Below are 15,806 nucleotides of genomic sequence, written 5' to 3' on the forward strand. Positions count from 1 at the left end.
CCCCTTGTCTTTGGAGTTCTCTAGATACTTCTTAAATAAGATCGGACCCATGCAGTTCTTCTCATTGTATTCCCATATTATTACACATAAACCTTTTTGATATGGTGGTAAGATGTAGAGAGTGGGGAAACATTTTACAGTCCTATGCTTACCTCTTGGTCTCTAAATGAGCTGGTACTCCCAAGCAGTGACCTACACAGTTGTTTCTCTCTTTCTCCATTCCGTTATTTAAGATAGGAAGGCTAGAGAAGGCTGTAGTTGGGCATTTCTTTCCTTCAGGTCAGTTAGATTCTGGTAAAACTTCAGTCAATTAGACTTTGATGAAATAGTTTCTTTTGAGAGAAGGCCTTATTAAGAAAAACAGAATGGTCTGGGCATATTTCATAATAGCTACTTTTTTCTTTCCCTACTGGAAATAGGACAGGATATTTTTCTCCAGTCGACTGCGGGAATCTGGTAGGACTCCCAGAGGTAAAACTCACAGAAGTGTTAGAAGACCCTAAGACTGGGTACCCTGGGGCTTTTAATTTTCAAACTTGTCAATTTATCCTTTGCCTTTTAAGTTATTATTTTACCCTTTTACTAGTTTCTGCTTTTATTTATTTATTTATTTATTTTTCTGGTATAGTTGTGATTCTCTGTATATATGCCTGGCTGTCTCTCCATTCTTTTGGGCCATTGAATTTCCCTGTGACGTCTACTTTTATAAAAGGTATTAGGAAAAATTTGCTACTTGGATTTGGGGAAATAGTATTATTGTATTCATAACTGACATAAAGACCTGGAATTGTTTTCAGTTTTGTTTTACATTGGCTATAACGTTTTCATTTCTTATACAAAGAATGAATTCATTTTATATTTGTGTACATAAATTTAGTACTCTTAAATTTAAAATACAAGATTAAAAATTCACATGTACAATTCAGTTTTTTTAAAGTTTGTGTATATTTCTTCGGTGAACTTAAAACAGCATGACATTTAAGAGTTCTATGCATTATTAACAAGAAAGATAAAACTAAACTCCTGAAGACTCTTATTATACACCTACCAAAATGGCTAAAATTGTAAATAGCAGGTGATTATCAGTATTAGTGTGACTATGTAGAGAAATTGGGACTTCTATCATACATCGCTTATGAAAGTATACCTGGTATAATCACTTTGTAAAACTGGTAGAATCTACTAAAACTATATTCCTTCGATTCCTAGGTATGCATCTACATAGAATGAGCATCTCTGTTTACAAAAGTTGTACTCCACAAATACATATACCTACCATGTACCTACAAAAATTAAAAAAGATACGTACAATTATATCCATAGCAGCTTAATTCAGGATAGCCCAGAATTGAAAACAACTCAAATGTTTGTCAGCGGTTGACAGGATAAATATTAATACAATGAAATACTACACAAAAATAAAACATATCTGGTGAGAGATACAAACTAGAGAGAGGCATGGGAAAGCCATTAGGGCTGCTGGAAGTATTTTATATTTTGACATGAGTTGCAGTTACATGGCTCTAAACATACATATAAATTCATCAAGATATACACCTACGAATATTGTCATCAGTTTAAAGATTGTCATAAAAATTAATTAAAAATTAAAAATCAAGCAAAAAGTGATTGTTGCTAAATGACCTGCTGTTAAAGAAAATTTGTTTTTCTTTTCGTTATTTTTTCATGCTTTTTAGTTTTTCTATAATAAGCATTACTTTATTTATAATTAGACATAAAGACCCCTAAGCTGTGCTTTTGGTTGTAGTATTATACAGAGGCTTTTAGACTTAGATGAAGAGTTTCTGCTTCAGAATTTCATGTCAGTAACAGGTCCATATCAGGAGATTATTGAATACCTCACCATGTAAATAGGACTATAATTGTAATACCCATAATTGTGCCTTCAAGATATTTATGACTACAGAATTAATGTTTTAAATTAATTAAAATAGTAAGTCACCTAATTTTTGAATTTTTCATCTTTCCACTTCTGTCTTGAGCCCCGTACCATTGGTGAAGGGGATATAAAACTTTTTCATTGGTCTATTCAGTTATTTAATATTCATGGAGCCCCTACTATATGGAAGGTCTCACATGAAGTGTTTGGAATAAATGGCGAGCAAAAATAGGCACAGTCTTTACCCTCACAGAGACTAGATCAAATAACCATCCAAATAAATGAAAATTTCTCCTGTGTTAAGGGCTACAAAGAAGCCCTCGATAGCACTATGAAAGGGATTAACTTTGATGTGGTGAGTACATGAGTGTTGTGATGATAGATGTACATATGTTGGTGTGGAATTTTATCAATTCAGGTACACACTTAATTCCCTTTGTGGAATTTCATAGTATGTTATGAAATGTGACATATACCAGTGTTTTTCAGTCCTATGAGATGGAATTCTCTCTTTCTTGCAATACATATATCATAGTGTTCCCCTTTAATATCCTGAAATTAAATTGTTAAGCAATCTAACCTACCTACACATGTTTTTTTTTTAATATGTTGCCTCAACTATCATAAAAAAGGATGAATACCAAAATGAAATGTATAATGAGATGATGTGTGCTTCAGTATACAAACACTTGGGCACAACTATGTTACAAAGTATAACAAAGCTATCAGGTGCTTGTATCTAATGTGATACATTACTATGAATCTGACAGTAACAAATACTGATACAGGTGTGTTGTACTACTGACACAAATACCACAAGTGGCATTATCTTTGGTGACATTTTCTAAATGGTGCATAATGTTTGCATATATCCCAAGTGAAACAAAATACAGTCTTCCTTGATTCACTTGGTAATTTTATTTCTCACAAAAATAGTGTATATTAAATATGTGTAAAAATGTTTTATGTTTGTAAGCAAAACAATTATGTTCTAGCTTCAGATTATTATTAGATTTTTTTTCTTTTATCCTACATGAATGTCTAGTGGAAAATTTAAGAGTCATGTGGGACACAGGATCAACATTTGTTATTTTGGATTTTTTCACATATGCCAGAATATTTGGTATTCCTGATTTCCATTCCTGCATTGCCATAAAAAAAAATTGGCCATGATACTCAATGTAATTAAATAGGTAAGTGTTGTTCAGAAGAGAGGAGGAGAATCACTCATGAACTCGACCACACCTAGAAACTCTATAAGAGTTGAATGATACAATTGAAACCTAGAGTGAAAAACAGCTTTTGGTACTTCCTTATAGACTCTGTGTGAAGCAATAAGGTATTAGTAGCAAGGCTTTTAAAATTAAGCAATGTAATATCTTTCTTTCGCTCTTAAGGGTTGTAGAAGTTGCACACATTTTCACATTAGTTTAAATGATACTTGTTAATTTGGATAGTGTTTTTGCTTTGTATTTTATCTTGCTCAACTTCATAAAGTATGTTCATAGAATGCTAATTGTAGCCAAACAAAGAAGGGGGGCTCTAGAATGTGCATAAAATATATTTATTAAGGATTGGTGTGGTTATATTTGTAATAGCAAGGTGAGGGGGTCAATATTTGCATTTTAAATCTGAATGAAACTTATTTAGAAATAAGTTGCTTATTAGTGTCTCTGCACATGTACATTCCTCATTTACTGAAGAATTGGGAAACTAATTATATAAAACATTGGAAAAACAAGTACTAACAACTCTCTCTATAGAAAGGAAGCTGCAGAAAGCTGGGTATTGAGTAATCAGGCATTTAAGCCAGATGAGTTAATACTAGTTTAGAGGCCATTCTTATCTATGTAAGAAAGGAACACGTGCATTCTGTTTCCAGATTGAAGTTGGAATTTTACAGTCAAATATTTTCCTGTTATTGTTGAGTAACTAAGAACTAATGGACATCTAACCATCTGTTTTGGCTTTATTCTATCAATATTATTCTTCTCATATCATGATTTATTAATATTTCTACTGAATTATGAACACTTATTTGGCAAGCTTTTAGAAAAACAATTATGAACATTCGAGCCCCTCCAAACAGTACTCGTAGGGGAGAGAAAAATACTGATTACAAACAAAAAAGCTTTTTTTCCATTGAATAAATATGGCAATGCCACAAGTCATATATGGTTTACTACTAAAAATAATAGCTAACTTAGTACTTTCCAAGTTAGTATAATCTGAGAAAAAATGATTTTTAAAATCCAATGAGGGCAAATCATACTTTGCTGAACTTGTTGTTCTTGTATTTACATTTGAAGAAGACCTTCAATGAGGTCCCTAGACCGTAATTAAGTTTGTGATAGTGGAACAATCATTGCCCTGCATGTTCTCTTAGTGTTGCTCCTTTCAACAGTCTGGACTACTAGGCTCAAATATAATCTGAAAATTGCAGGTGTCTGTGACATACTAGACACCCAGATTTCTCATCTCACTATCTTGTAGTAAACAGTTTCCACCTAGTATAGATTTGGACAAGTTCTACTCATTATCGTAGATCTTATTTGAAACAGTCTGGTTTTCCCCCAAATAGTAGACATTTTAAATATATAGCTCCTAATATCTTAATAAGTTATTACAAAGCAGATTACTTATCCTAGGATGAATGTCTTAATGGAATCACCAGAGTTTAATACCAAGTTTGAGCTGGTTAAGAACTGTTAAAAGATTTCAGCTTCAAAGTGAAAATTGGTTAGCTCAGTTAGTTAGCACTACGGTATGAGCTACTTCTTTTTGTCTTTTATTTCATAAATGAAACAGAACTCTAGAGTGATCAGTGCAACCTATCACCTCTATGACATATACCAGGCATTCCCAAACTGCGGGCCCGCAGGCCACATGCGGCCCCCTGAGGCCATTTATCCGGCTCCCCGCCGCACTTCAGAAAGGGGCACCTCTTTCATTGGTGGTCAGTGAGAGGAGCACAGTATGTGGCAGCCCTCCAACGGTCTGAGGGACAGTGAACTGGCCCCCTGTCTAAAAAGTTTGGGGACGCCTGACATATACCCATTAGATCAGAAGACAGACATACCCTCAACAATAGCATTTACTGGGAGAAAACTATCTAAGGAAAAATAATGCATGAAATTTCTTCTTTTATGCCTTAGCACAGAAGCATTTACATGATTAAAAAATGAAATGCAGTGCAGCAATAAGAAAGAAAGCATTTAAGTCTGGATGAAGGGAAAGTTGAAACATGATTTCAAGTCACAGAAGGAGGTAGTTGCAGTTTGTAGCATTTGCTGATTTCTCTTTTCAAGCTATCAACCTAATGTCACTGAACAAGGAGTTAGTAAGAAATACACAGCAACATACCATTCATCTTAGGCTGTTTGTGTTGCTATTAAAAAAAAAAAAAAAAAAAAAAACAGGCTGGGTAATTTATAAAGAAAAGCGGCATAAAGCATGGCTTCAGCAACTCCATCTGGTCAGGGACCTCAGACTGCTTTGATTCATGGCAGAAAGCACAAAGGACCAGGCATCAGCCCGAGATCATGTGGTGAGTCAGAGGAATCGAGAGAAATTGGAGGGAGATGCCAGGTTTTCTTGACAATCAGTTCTTAAGGGAACTAATAAAGAGAGGACTCACTACAGCAAGGATGTCAAGCCATTCATGAAGGGTCTGCCACCATGACCCAAACACTTCCCTTTAGGCCTCACCTGCAATATTGGAAATCGCATTTCAACATGAGGTTTGGAGGGCCAAATATCCAAACTATAGCACCATTATATAGTATTTCAACCACACAGATGCAAGAGAGGTACATAATCTCAAGAATATAGATAGAAGTAAATATATCCCCTAATAATTAGCACATTATGAGTTTTGAGTATTCACTTTGTTTTGAATATGTTTAATTATAAATTTATGTAATTATTTTTAAAAATAATAAATGTTTTTCACATTTGGCTTACAAAATTGCTCCAGCAAACCACTGTATGTGGTAAATAGAATAGAATTAGTTAAATTTAAAACATATTTTAATATTACAGAGATAGGTAATCTTTCTTAGCAAAACCATTTCTTTCATTCTCAATATTTGGTATCTCAGTTTCCATTTCAGAAGAAAAGCTTCAGGGAAAAAAAGCAAAGCATAATTTATACTACTCAAATTTGAAAGTCTGTTTTGTAAAACCTTTTGGAAATTAGTAACTGAATGTTTTCTTAGAGATTAGTGTTCAATATATCAATCTCATAAAAATGAAGAAAGACCAAGGCTCTTCTGGAGCATAATTCACAAAATATAATAAATGAAAACAAACTAAAGCCTAAGTCAGTGATTTAAATATTTTTGGACAAGTTCTGCTGTTAAAAGAATAACAAGGTGCTCGGATTTTTTATTTACTTTTACTTTAAAGATTCAAAGAACCTGCATGGGAATGGGTGAGGAGACTATAATAACATCTAACAGCCTATGAAGTGGTCCTTGAGATACCTTCATAGAATCCCAGGGCTCCATAGAACTGCTAGAATTGATGAATAAAGGTTAAAAACTTTTATGCAAAGACTATATTTTTTCCAGCTTTATTAAGGTATAATGGAAAAACTAAAATTGCATATACTTACAGAGTACAACATGGTGTTTTGATATATATATATATAGAATATAGAATATATACGTATATAGTAAAGTGATTAAACAGAGCTAATTAACATAACCTTTTCACATGCTTGTCATCTTTTTGTAATAAGCACATTTAAGATCTACATTCTTAGCATTTTCAAATACATGATCTGTTATTATTAACAATAGTCATTATACTATACGATAGTTCTCTCCAAAATGTATCCCTCTTATTTAACTGAAATACTGTACACTTAGACTTACATCTCATCATTTCCCCCACAACAGCCCCTGGTAACCACCATTCTACATTGTGCTTCTACGAGTTCACTTTTGGATGCACATATAAGTGAGATCATACAGTATTTGTCCTTCTGTTCCTGGCATTTTAACACTTAGCATAATGTCCTCTAGGTTATTCCATGCTGTCACAAATAATAGGATATCTTCTTTTTTAAAACTGCATAATGTCCTATTTTACACAAACACATACGTCTGCACAGTTTTGTTGTTGTTGTTGTTGTTTGTTTTGTTTTGTTTTTGAGATGGAGTCTTGCTCTATCACCCAGGCTGGAGTGCAGTGGCATCATCTCAGCTCACCATAACCCCTGCCTCCTGGGTTCAAGCAATTATCATACCTTAGCCTCCCCAGTAGTTGGGATTACAGATGTACACCAACATGCCTGGCTAATATTTGTATTTTTAGTGGAAACGGAGTTCCGCAATGTTGGGCAGGCTGATCTAAAACTCCTGATCTCATGATCCACTTACCTTGGCCTCCCAAAGTGCTGGGATTACAGGAATTAGCCACTGTGCCCAGCCACAATTTTTTAAAATTCATTTACCATCAGTGAACCCTTAGGTTGATTCCATATCTTGGCTATTATAAAGAATGCTGCAATGAACCTGGGAGTACACATATCTCTTTGACATAGTGACTTCATTTTCTTTGGATGTATACCAAGAAGCAGGATTTCTGGATCATATGTTATTTCTATTTTTAATTTTGTGAGGAACTTCCATACTGTTTTCTACAATGGGTATACTAATCTACATTCCAGCCAACAGTGTGCAATGCTTCTCATTTCTCCAGATTCTCACCAGCACTTGTTCTGCTTTGTCTTTTCATTGATACCTATTCTAATAGGAGTAAGCTGATATCCAATCAGGTTTTAATTTTGATTTCCCCTATGATCAGGAATGTTGAGCATGTTTTCATATATCTGTTGACCATTTTTTATTCTTCTTTTGAGACATGTCTATTAATGTCTTTTGCCCATTTTAAAATCAAGCTGTCTGTTTTCTTGCCATAAAGTTCATTGAATTAATTACATATTTTGGATATTATTTATTAGATATATATTTTGAAAATATTTTCTCTTATTCTCTAGCTTATATCTTCACTCTGATGGTTTGCTGTGCAGAAACTTTTTAGTTTGATGCAATTTCATACATCTATTTTTGCTTCGGTTGCCTATGCTTTTGGTGTCATATCTAAAGAAAAATATTTGCTAAGACCAGGGTCAAAAGGTTTGGCTAGATGCTTTTCTTCTGGTAGTTTTACATTTTATAGCTTTGTCTTTAAATCTTTAATCCATTTTAAGATGATTTTTGTATATGGTCTGAGACAAGGATCCAATTTAATTCTGCTACATGTGGATATCTAATTTTCCTAGCAGCATATATTGAAAAGACTGTCCCTTCCACATTTTGCATTATTAGCACATTTTTAAAAGATCAGTTGACCAGAGAATTTATTTGAATTTATTTCTGAACTCTCTATTATTTTTCCTTCACTTTTCTTTGTTTTCCTTTCTTTCCATCTTCCTGGAAACTTGGTCTTTCTCTGTCACCCAGACTGGAATAAAGTGGTGTAATCGCAGGTCTCTGCAGCCTTGAACTCCTGGGTTTAAGTGATCCTCCCACCTCAGCCTCCTGAGTAGCTGGAACGACAGGCATGTGCCACCATGCCCAGTGTTTCTTCTCTTTCTTTCTTTCTTTCTTTCTTTCTTTCTTTCTTTCTTTCTTTCTTTCTTCTTTCTTTCTCTTTCTCTCTTTCTCTTTCTCTTTTCCTCCCTCCCTCCTTTCTTCCTTCCTTCCTTTTTTCCTTTTTTCCTTCCTTCCATCCTTCCTTCCTTCCTTCTTTCCTTCCTTCCTTCCTTCCTTCCTTCCTTCCTTCCTTCCTTCCTTCCTTCTCTTTTTTGTAGAGCTAGGATCTCTCTATGTTTCCCAGGTTTCTATTTTTTCCATTGGTTTGAATGTCTGTTTTTATATTGGCTCCATGTTGTTTTGATTACTATAATATAGCCTTGCAGTAGATTTTGAGATCAGAGAATGTGATGTCTCCAGCATTGTTCTTTGTGCTTAAAATTGCTTTCACTATTTGGGATATTTTGTGCTTCCATATGAATTTTAGGATTTTTTCTACTTCTATAAAATATCTCATTGGAATTATGATAGTGATTGCATTTAATCTGTAAATTACCTTGAATAGTATGAATTTTTTAACAGCATCAATTTATAAACATGGCACATTTTTCCATTTATTTGCATGTTTTGTAATTTCTTTCATCAATATTTTATAGTTCTCACTGCACAGATCTTTCTCCTTGGTTAAGTTTATTCCTACTTTATTTTGATGATACCGTAAATGATAGTTTTCTTGATTTTTTTTTTTTTCAGATAGTTCATTGTTATGTTCCCTATTATCCTGAAGCAGCTGGGTTAATAAAAGGGTGGAATGACCTTTTGAAGCCACAATTACAATGCCAACTAGGTGACAGTACTTTGCAGGACTGGGGCAAAGCTCTTCTGAAGGCCCTGTATGCTCTGAGTCAGCATTCAAAATATGATACTGTTTCTCCCATAACCAGGATTCTTGGGTTCAGGAATCAAGGAGTGGAAGTGGAAATCGCACCACTCACCATTACCCCTAGTGACCCACTAGCAAAATTTTTGTTCTGCTGGCCTAGAGGTCTTTGTTCCAGAGGGATGAACACTGCCACCAGGAGACATGATTCCATTAAACTGGAATTAAAGACTGCCCCCTGGCCACCTTGTACTGCTCCTACCTTTAAGTCAGCAGGAGTTAGTGTTGGCTGGGTTGATTGACCCAGACTATCAAGAGGAAATCAGTCTACTACCCCACAATGGAGGTAAGAAAGTGTATGCATGGAATACATGAGATCCCTTATGCTATGTCTTAGCATTACCATGCCTTGTGATTAAGGTCAGTGGGAAGCTACAACAGCCCAATCCAGGCAGGACTACAAATGGACCAGATCCTTCAGGAATGAAGGTTTGGGTCACTCCGCCAGATAAAAAAGCACAACCTGGTGAGGTGCCTGCTGAATGCAAAGGGAATATAGAATATGTAGTAGAAGGAAGTAGTTATCAATACCAGCTATGACCATGTGACCAGTTGCAGAAATGCAGACTGTGATCGTCATGAATATTTCTTTCTTATTTCATTAATAACATGTTTGTACATGCATACACTTATACTAAGAAAATAGCTTCATTTTATTTTCTTTTTTCTGTAGCATGCGACATAAGATTTATTGACTTCATATCAGCATTTAAGTGTCGTTAACTTTCTGTAACAGCATTTGGGTTGGGGAATAATGCATTTCTGGTTGTACAAAGGATAGTTGTTTTATGTTAGGCATCATTATGACCTTATTGTCTTCATTTTAAGATTATATATGATTTCAGGAGATGTGTATGGGTTCAAGTTGACAAGGGGTGAACTCATGATGGTTAATATTGAGTGTTGACTGGATTAAAAATGCAAAGTGTTATTCTTGGGTGTGTTTGTGAGGATGTTTCTAAAGGAGGTTAACCTTTGAGTCAGTGGACTGGGAAAAGCAGACTCCCCTTTAATCTGTGTGGGCTCAACATAGTCTGATCAGCTGCCAGCACAGCCAGAATAAAATCAGGCAGAAAAATGTGAAAAGACTAGACTGGCTTAGTCTCTCAGCCTACATCTTTCTTTCATGCTGGATGCTTCTTGCCCTCAAACATTGGATACCGAACTCTTCAGCTTTGGGACTTGTACTGGCCTCCTTGCTCTTCATCTTGCAGATGGCCTGATGTGGGACCTCACCTTGTGATCATGTGAGTCAATACTCCATAATAAATTCCCCTTTTTTCAATACATCTATCCTGTTAGTCCTGTCCCTGTAGAGAACCCTAATACAGTAAGTGTATACAAACACTGTTGATTTTTTTATCTTCATTTTTTATCCTACAACTTTATTGACTGCAAGTTCTAACAGTGTTTTCATGGCATCTTTAGGGTTTTCTATGTATGGGATCACCTTATCTTCAAACAGAGACAACTGTATTTACTTCTTTCCAATTTGTGTGCCTTTTATTTCTTTTGCTTGCCTATATCCTCTGGCTAGGACTTCCAATACTATATTCAACAGAAATTGCAAGAATGGCTATCCTTGTCTTCTTCTTGATTTCAGAGGGAAAGCTTTCAAAAGTTTTATCATTGAATATGTTGTTATCTGTGGTGTGGCCATCCATGGCCATTGTTGTGTTCAGAAACATTTTTTTTTTTTTCCTACACCTGATGTGTCGAAAGTTTTGGTCATAAAATAATGTTGAATTTTGTTAAACTCTTCTTCTGTATCTATTCATATAGTCATATGATTTTTATTCATTCTGTTAGTGTGATATATAATTACTAATTTGTATATGTTCAATATTCCTTGCATCTTAGGTCTAAATCCCACTGGATAACAGTAAATAATCCCTTTAATGTGCTGTAGAATTCTCTTTGCTAGTATGTTGTGATAGATTTTTAAAATTTATGTTCATCAGGGATATTGGTCTGGTATTTTCATTTCTTGTAATATCTTTGTCTAGCTTTGATACTAAGGTATTGCTTGCCTTACACATTGAAATAAAAGGAGCTTCCCCTCTTCTACTTTTTAAGACTTTGAGAAGTATTAGTGTTAATTCTTCCTTAATTGTTTGGTAGAATCCAATAATAAAGCTATCAAGTCTTAGGCTTTTTGCTGCTATTCATTATTGGCCTTTACAGTTGTTCTTTTTCTTTATAATTCAGTCTTGGCTGGGTGTATGTTTCAAGAAATTTAACCATTTATTCTGGGTTACTTAATTTGTTGGCATATAAATTGTTCATAGCAAGTCATCTATAATTTTTGCATTTCTGTCATATCAGCTGTAATGACTCCCTTTCATTTATAATTTATTTGATTACTTTCTTCTTATATTCCTTGTCTAGCTAAATTTTTTTTCAATTTTGTTTGTATTTTAAAAACTAAGTCTTAGCTTTATTAATCTTTTCTAATTGTATTTCTCATCAATTTTATTTATTGCTTATCTTTTATTTATTTTTGATCCTTATTAGTCCCTTCCTTCTGCTTGCTTTGTGCTTAATTTGTTCTCTTTCTACTTTCTTAAGGTGTAAAATTAGGTGGGTTTTTTTTTGAGATTTTTCTTCTTTCTTCATTTAATTGTCTATCATTATTAATTATTGCTCTTATAATTGCTTTAACTGCATTCTAAATTTTTTGGTATCCTGCATTTCAGTTTTCATTTATCTCAAGATGTTTTTTGATTTATTTTTTTCTTTCCTCCTTGATCTATCAGTTGTTCAAGAGTGTGTTGCTTAATTTTCACATATTGTGAAATTTTAAAATTTTCTTCCAGTTACTGATTTCTAGCTTAATGCCATTGCTATTGGAAAATATACTTGATAATATTTCAATCTTCTTAAATTTGTTACTGCTTGTTTTGGGACCTAATATATAATCTGTCCTGGAGAATGTTATGGGTGTGTTTGAGAAGAATATGCATTCTGTTGCTGCTTCATGAAATGTTTTGTATATCTCTGTTAGTTCTGTAGGACTTTTACTTAGTTCGACTAAAGACAAGGTCCTTGTCCCATAGCCACAAAAGTTTAGGTTCACAGACAATTTGAAGGGTGAGCAAAGCAGGGTATTATTGGGTGGAAGGAACAAAAAGGGGATCAGGGACTGATCTGAACTCTGCAAGGCTAGAGTTCCACTGGTGTGCTTCTGGCCTCACAGTTTGAATCCGAGATTACACACAGGAAGAGGTGAGGCCAGGCTCCTCCCTCTTGCAAATGGCATGAACCTCTGTGGCTCCATCCCAGTGTATATTCCCAGTATGCAGGATGATTGGAGTCTTGCCAGGGACTCACTCCCACCTGGCTGTCTCATCCCCCACTAATAAATAAGTACATCTAACTGCCATCAATAAAAATAGGGGTGAAGACTAATCTTAACTGCTTCCTGCTGACCGAGGTCACTGTTTTGGAGAAATGGCATTCAGATCTCCCTCAGAGGCCTAACTAAGGGTTCCCAGCAGAAGGGACTGTCCTCCTAGGCTCAAGTTGCATGACCAGTTGATGTTTGATGGCCTGAAAGCAGAAACAGATGAACTAGGTTATTAGAAAACATGTATCAAAACAAAGCAAGGGGAGGGGTAAGTACAGCTCAAAAGTTATGAGATTTTTCACCAGTTTGTACAGAGAGATGGAGGCCAAAAGCCTGACAGGCTTCTGGATTCCCTACCTCTGAGACCAATCCTAAGCCAAGCAGTTTAAGGTTTGGGAAATTAACTCCAGTTTGGAGGATGCATCTGAGGGGTGTGTCCTGAGGACGGGGACACAACTACCTATTAGAGAAGAGAGAACAGATGAGGAGAAAAGAAAAGAAAGACATTTTTTCAAAGGAGTCCCAGGAGTTCAGGATGCATTCGAAAGAGGTACAGACTGAAGATGAATGGCCAACCATCTAGAAAGAGAGGAGAGGGCATCCCAGGTTTCCTTCTCTTCTTAGCAATTACCCAGAGTATGTGTGTGAGAGAGGGAACAGTGTCCTTTTTCCCTCTTCACTCCTTGCATCCCCGAGTCCCACTAACCTTGGCAGGTGCTGCCATGGGTACCAAACATCTTGCACCAGTGAAGCAGGGGGTCCTAAGGGGTGAGAATTATCCATTCTTACTCATGTACACCCTATCTCCCCAGTTGTCAGTAGTCTTGAATTCCTTTGACCTCATTCATGCCATGGATGCAAATTTTCTAGGGCTCCTGAAGCTTGGAGTTTGGGACAAAAATGTGTCTTAGGAGGAAATTGCATGAATTCCTTATCGTAAGCCAAATGCTAAGATGAAACTCTGGAACTGAGTCTCCTCTAACAAGGGAGAGGAATTAATGTCTTGTGACACACCTAGATAACTAGTAGATATAGTTATGCTTGGTGGGATTTGGGTACACGGTGCTTGGCTTTGGTTTGCTCCTGTGGTCTTACTTTCCTACAGAGAAACCTCTGAGTGTTTGGCATGCTATTTATTCCCATCACCTGACAGGATTTGCAGGATAATTGCCAAGAACAAGAATATTGTTTTAGATATTTACATTACCCATCCATTTTGTTCTTTCTGTGCTATAGCTGGAGATTTCTGGTTGGGTCACAGGAACAAGCAGGGTTATTCTGCAATGTAGACACAAACTTAAAAACAGTAAGTTTAGAATTTAATGAGAAACATACGATAAGTTTTGATGCGTGATTTCCTCTCGCCAGTCCTCATTTTTGTTAAATAAAACAAATCATTATAGGACTAAGTTGTTTGCAAAATAGACTTGAGCTTCATACTTGGTCTGATTATTAGCATAAAGTATAGCAAGAATGATTATTTCTACATAAGACTCTTGGATTAGCTTTGATGAAACTCTGTCCCCCAAGGAATATCAGAGGAGACGTTTTAAAGCCTAGCCCAGCAATGGATTTGCATTCTCAATACCTGTGAGTTGGGGGATCATCTCCTCCTAAGGTCCCAAGATAAACTTGGAGCCCTTAGACCTGTTAGAAAGTGATATTCTTTACTGACCACAGGTCAGGAACCCTTTACGGGGAATGTGTAGGCAAGGGTATGAGGCCAGTTTTCCCACTGGTTCTTACTGGCTCTGCAAGTTGTGACTGACTCCTTAAAGGAAAGCATACTCTTCCAGTCAAAGCCTTGGCAATATAACCACTTTATCTAATTGTGTCTTGTGTGAAATGAAAAATGGATTCTTACTTCATTGATGCAAATAACTATACTGCCGTATGTTAAGAATACTGATGATACTTTCCAAATTATAGAGGAACCACACAGAGAGAAACAAACATACTCCAAATTTTGTTCATAGGAGTATACCTTAATCAATCATTAAAGGCTGTAAATCATTCACAATAAGTTTCCTTGACTTTGAGAAACAAAACAAGGATCAGCAATATTCCAAGTAAAGGTCAAAATGATTGCTTCAGCTTTCTGAGTACAGTCCATTTCATTAACTTTGTTTTGCTTGATGTTTGTGAACATTTTAACTCTTCATGAATCCTGTACAGTTTCCTTTATTCCAATGTCACAGTCTCCAAAATTATCAGAAGTCCATATTATAGAGCACCTCTTACAGTTCTGTAGCTTATTATAAACCATCTTTTGAAAGAGATTAAAACAAAACAGTTGTCTGTGAATAGCAAAATGTCCAGGGTAATTACAGTTAAAAACGCAATTGACAAAGAAGTTTATCTTCATGGCTTACATTAATTTAACATAACTTTAATAATGATTGAGAGAGTATACTTAGACATTAGAATTTTAGGAATATCATACAATTTTGGAACATACAGTAGGATTATTTACAAAAATATATCCTAAATATGAATTAAACTTTATTTTGGCAATCCTATGTACCTACTAAACATGACAGATAATCCTGTTTACCTCTTTTCTGAATGTTTTAGGAGCCCTCTGAAACATCCGAAAAGTCAGGTGTCAAAAAGACAACTTTGAAACTAAAGTTTGATTTTTGAAGGCTGTTAAATGTTCAAGATTTAAAACAGTTGTTATGAAATAGAATTTAAGATAACCAAAAGTTATTTATTTTGCCAAAATAACTCAGAAAATTAAAATATATATATATATATATAGATATATATATTTGTTTAAAATTTTTAAAAAATATTTATATATTTTTTTCCATGCCTTGTAAATTGTTATTTTATTATATATAAAATAACAATTTACAAGGCATGGAAAAAAAACTTACCAAGCAAATGGAAAGCAAACAAAAAAGCAGGGGTTGCAATTCTAGTCTCCGGCAAAACAGACTTTAAACCAACAAAGATCAAAAAAAGACAAAGGGCATTACATAATAGCATAGGGGATCAATTCAACAAGAAGAGCTAACTATTCTAAATATATGTGTACGTAATATAGGAACACCTGGATTATTAGAAACACACAAA

Source organism: Saimiri boliviensis, chromosome X, assembly GCF_048565385.1.
Source record: "Saimiri boliviensis isolate mSaiBol1 chromosome X, mSaiBol1.pri, whole genome shotgun sequence".
Taxonomy (NCBI): Eukaryota; Metazoa; Chordata; class Mammalia; order Primates; family Cebidae; genus Saimiri; species Saimiri boliviensis.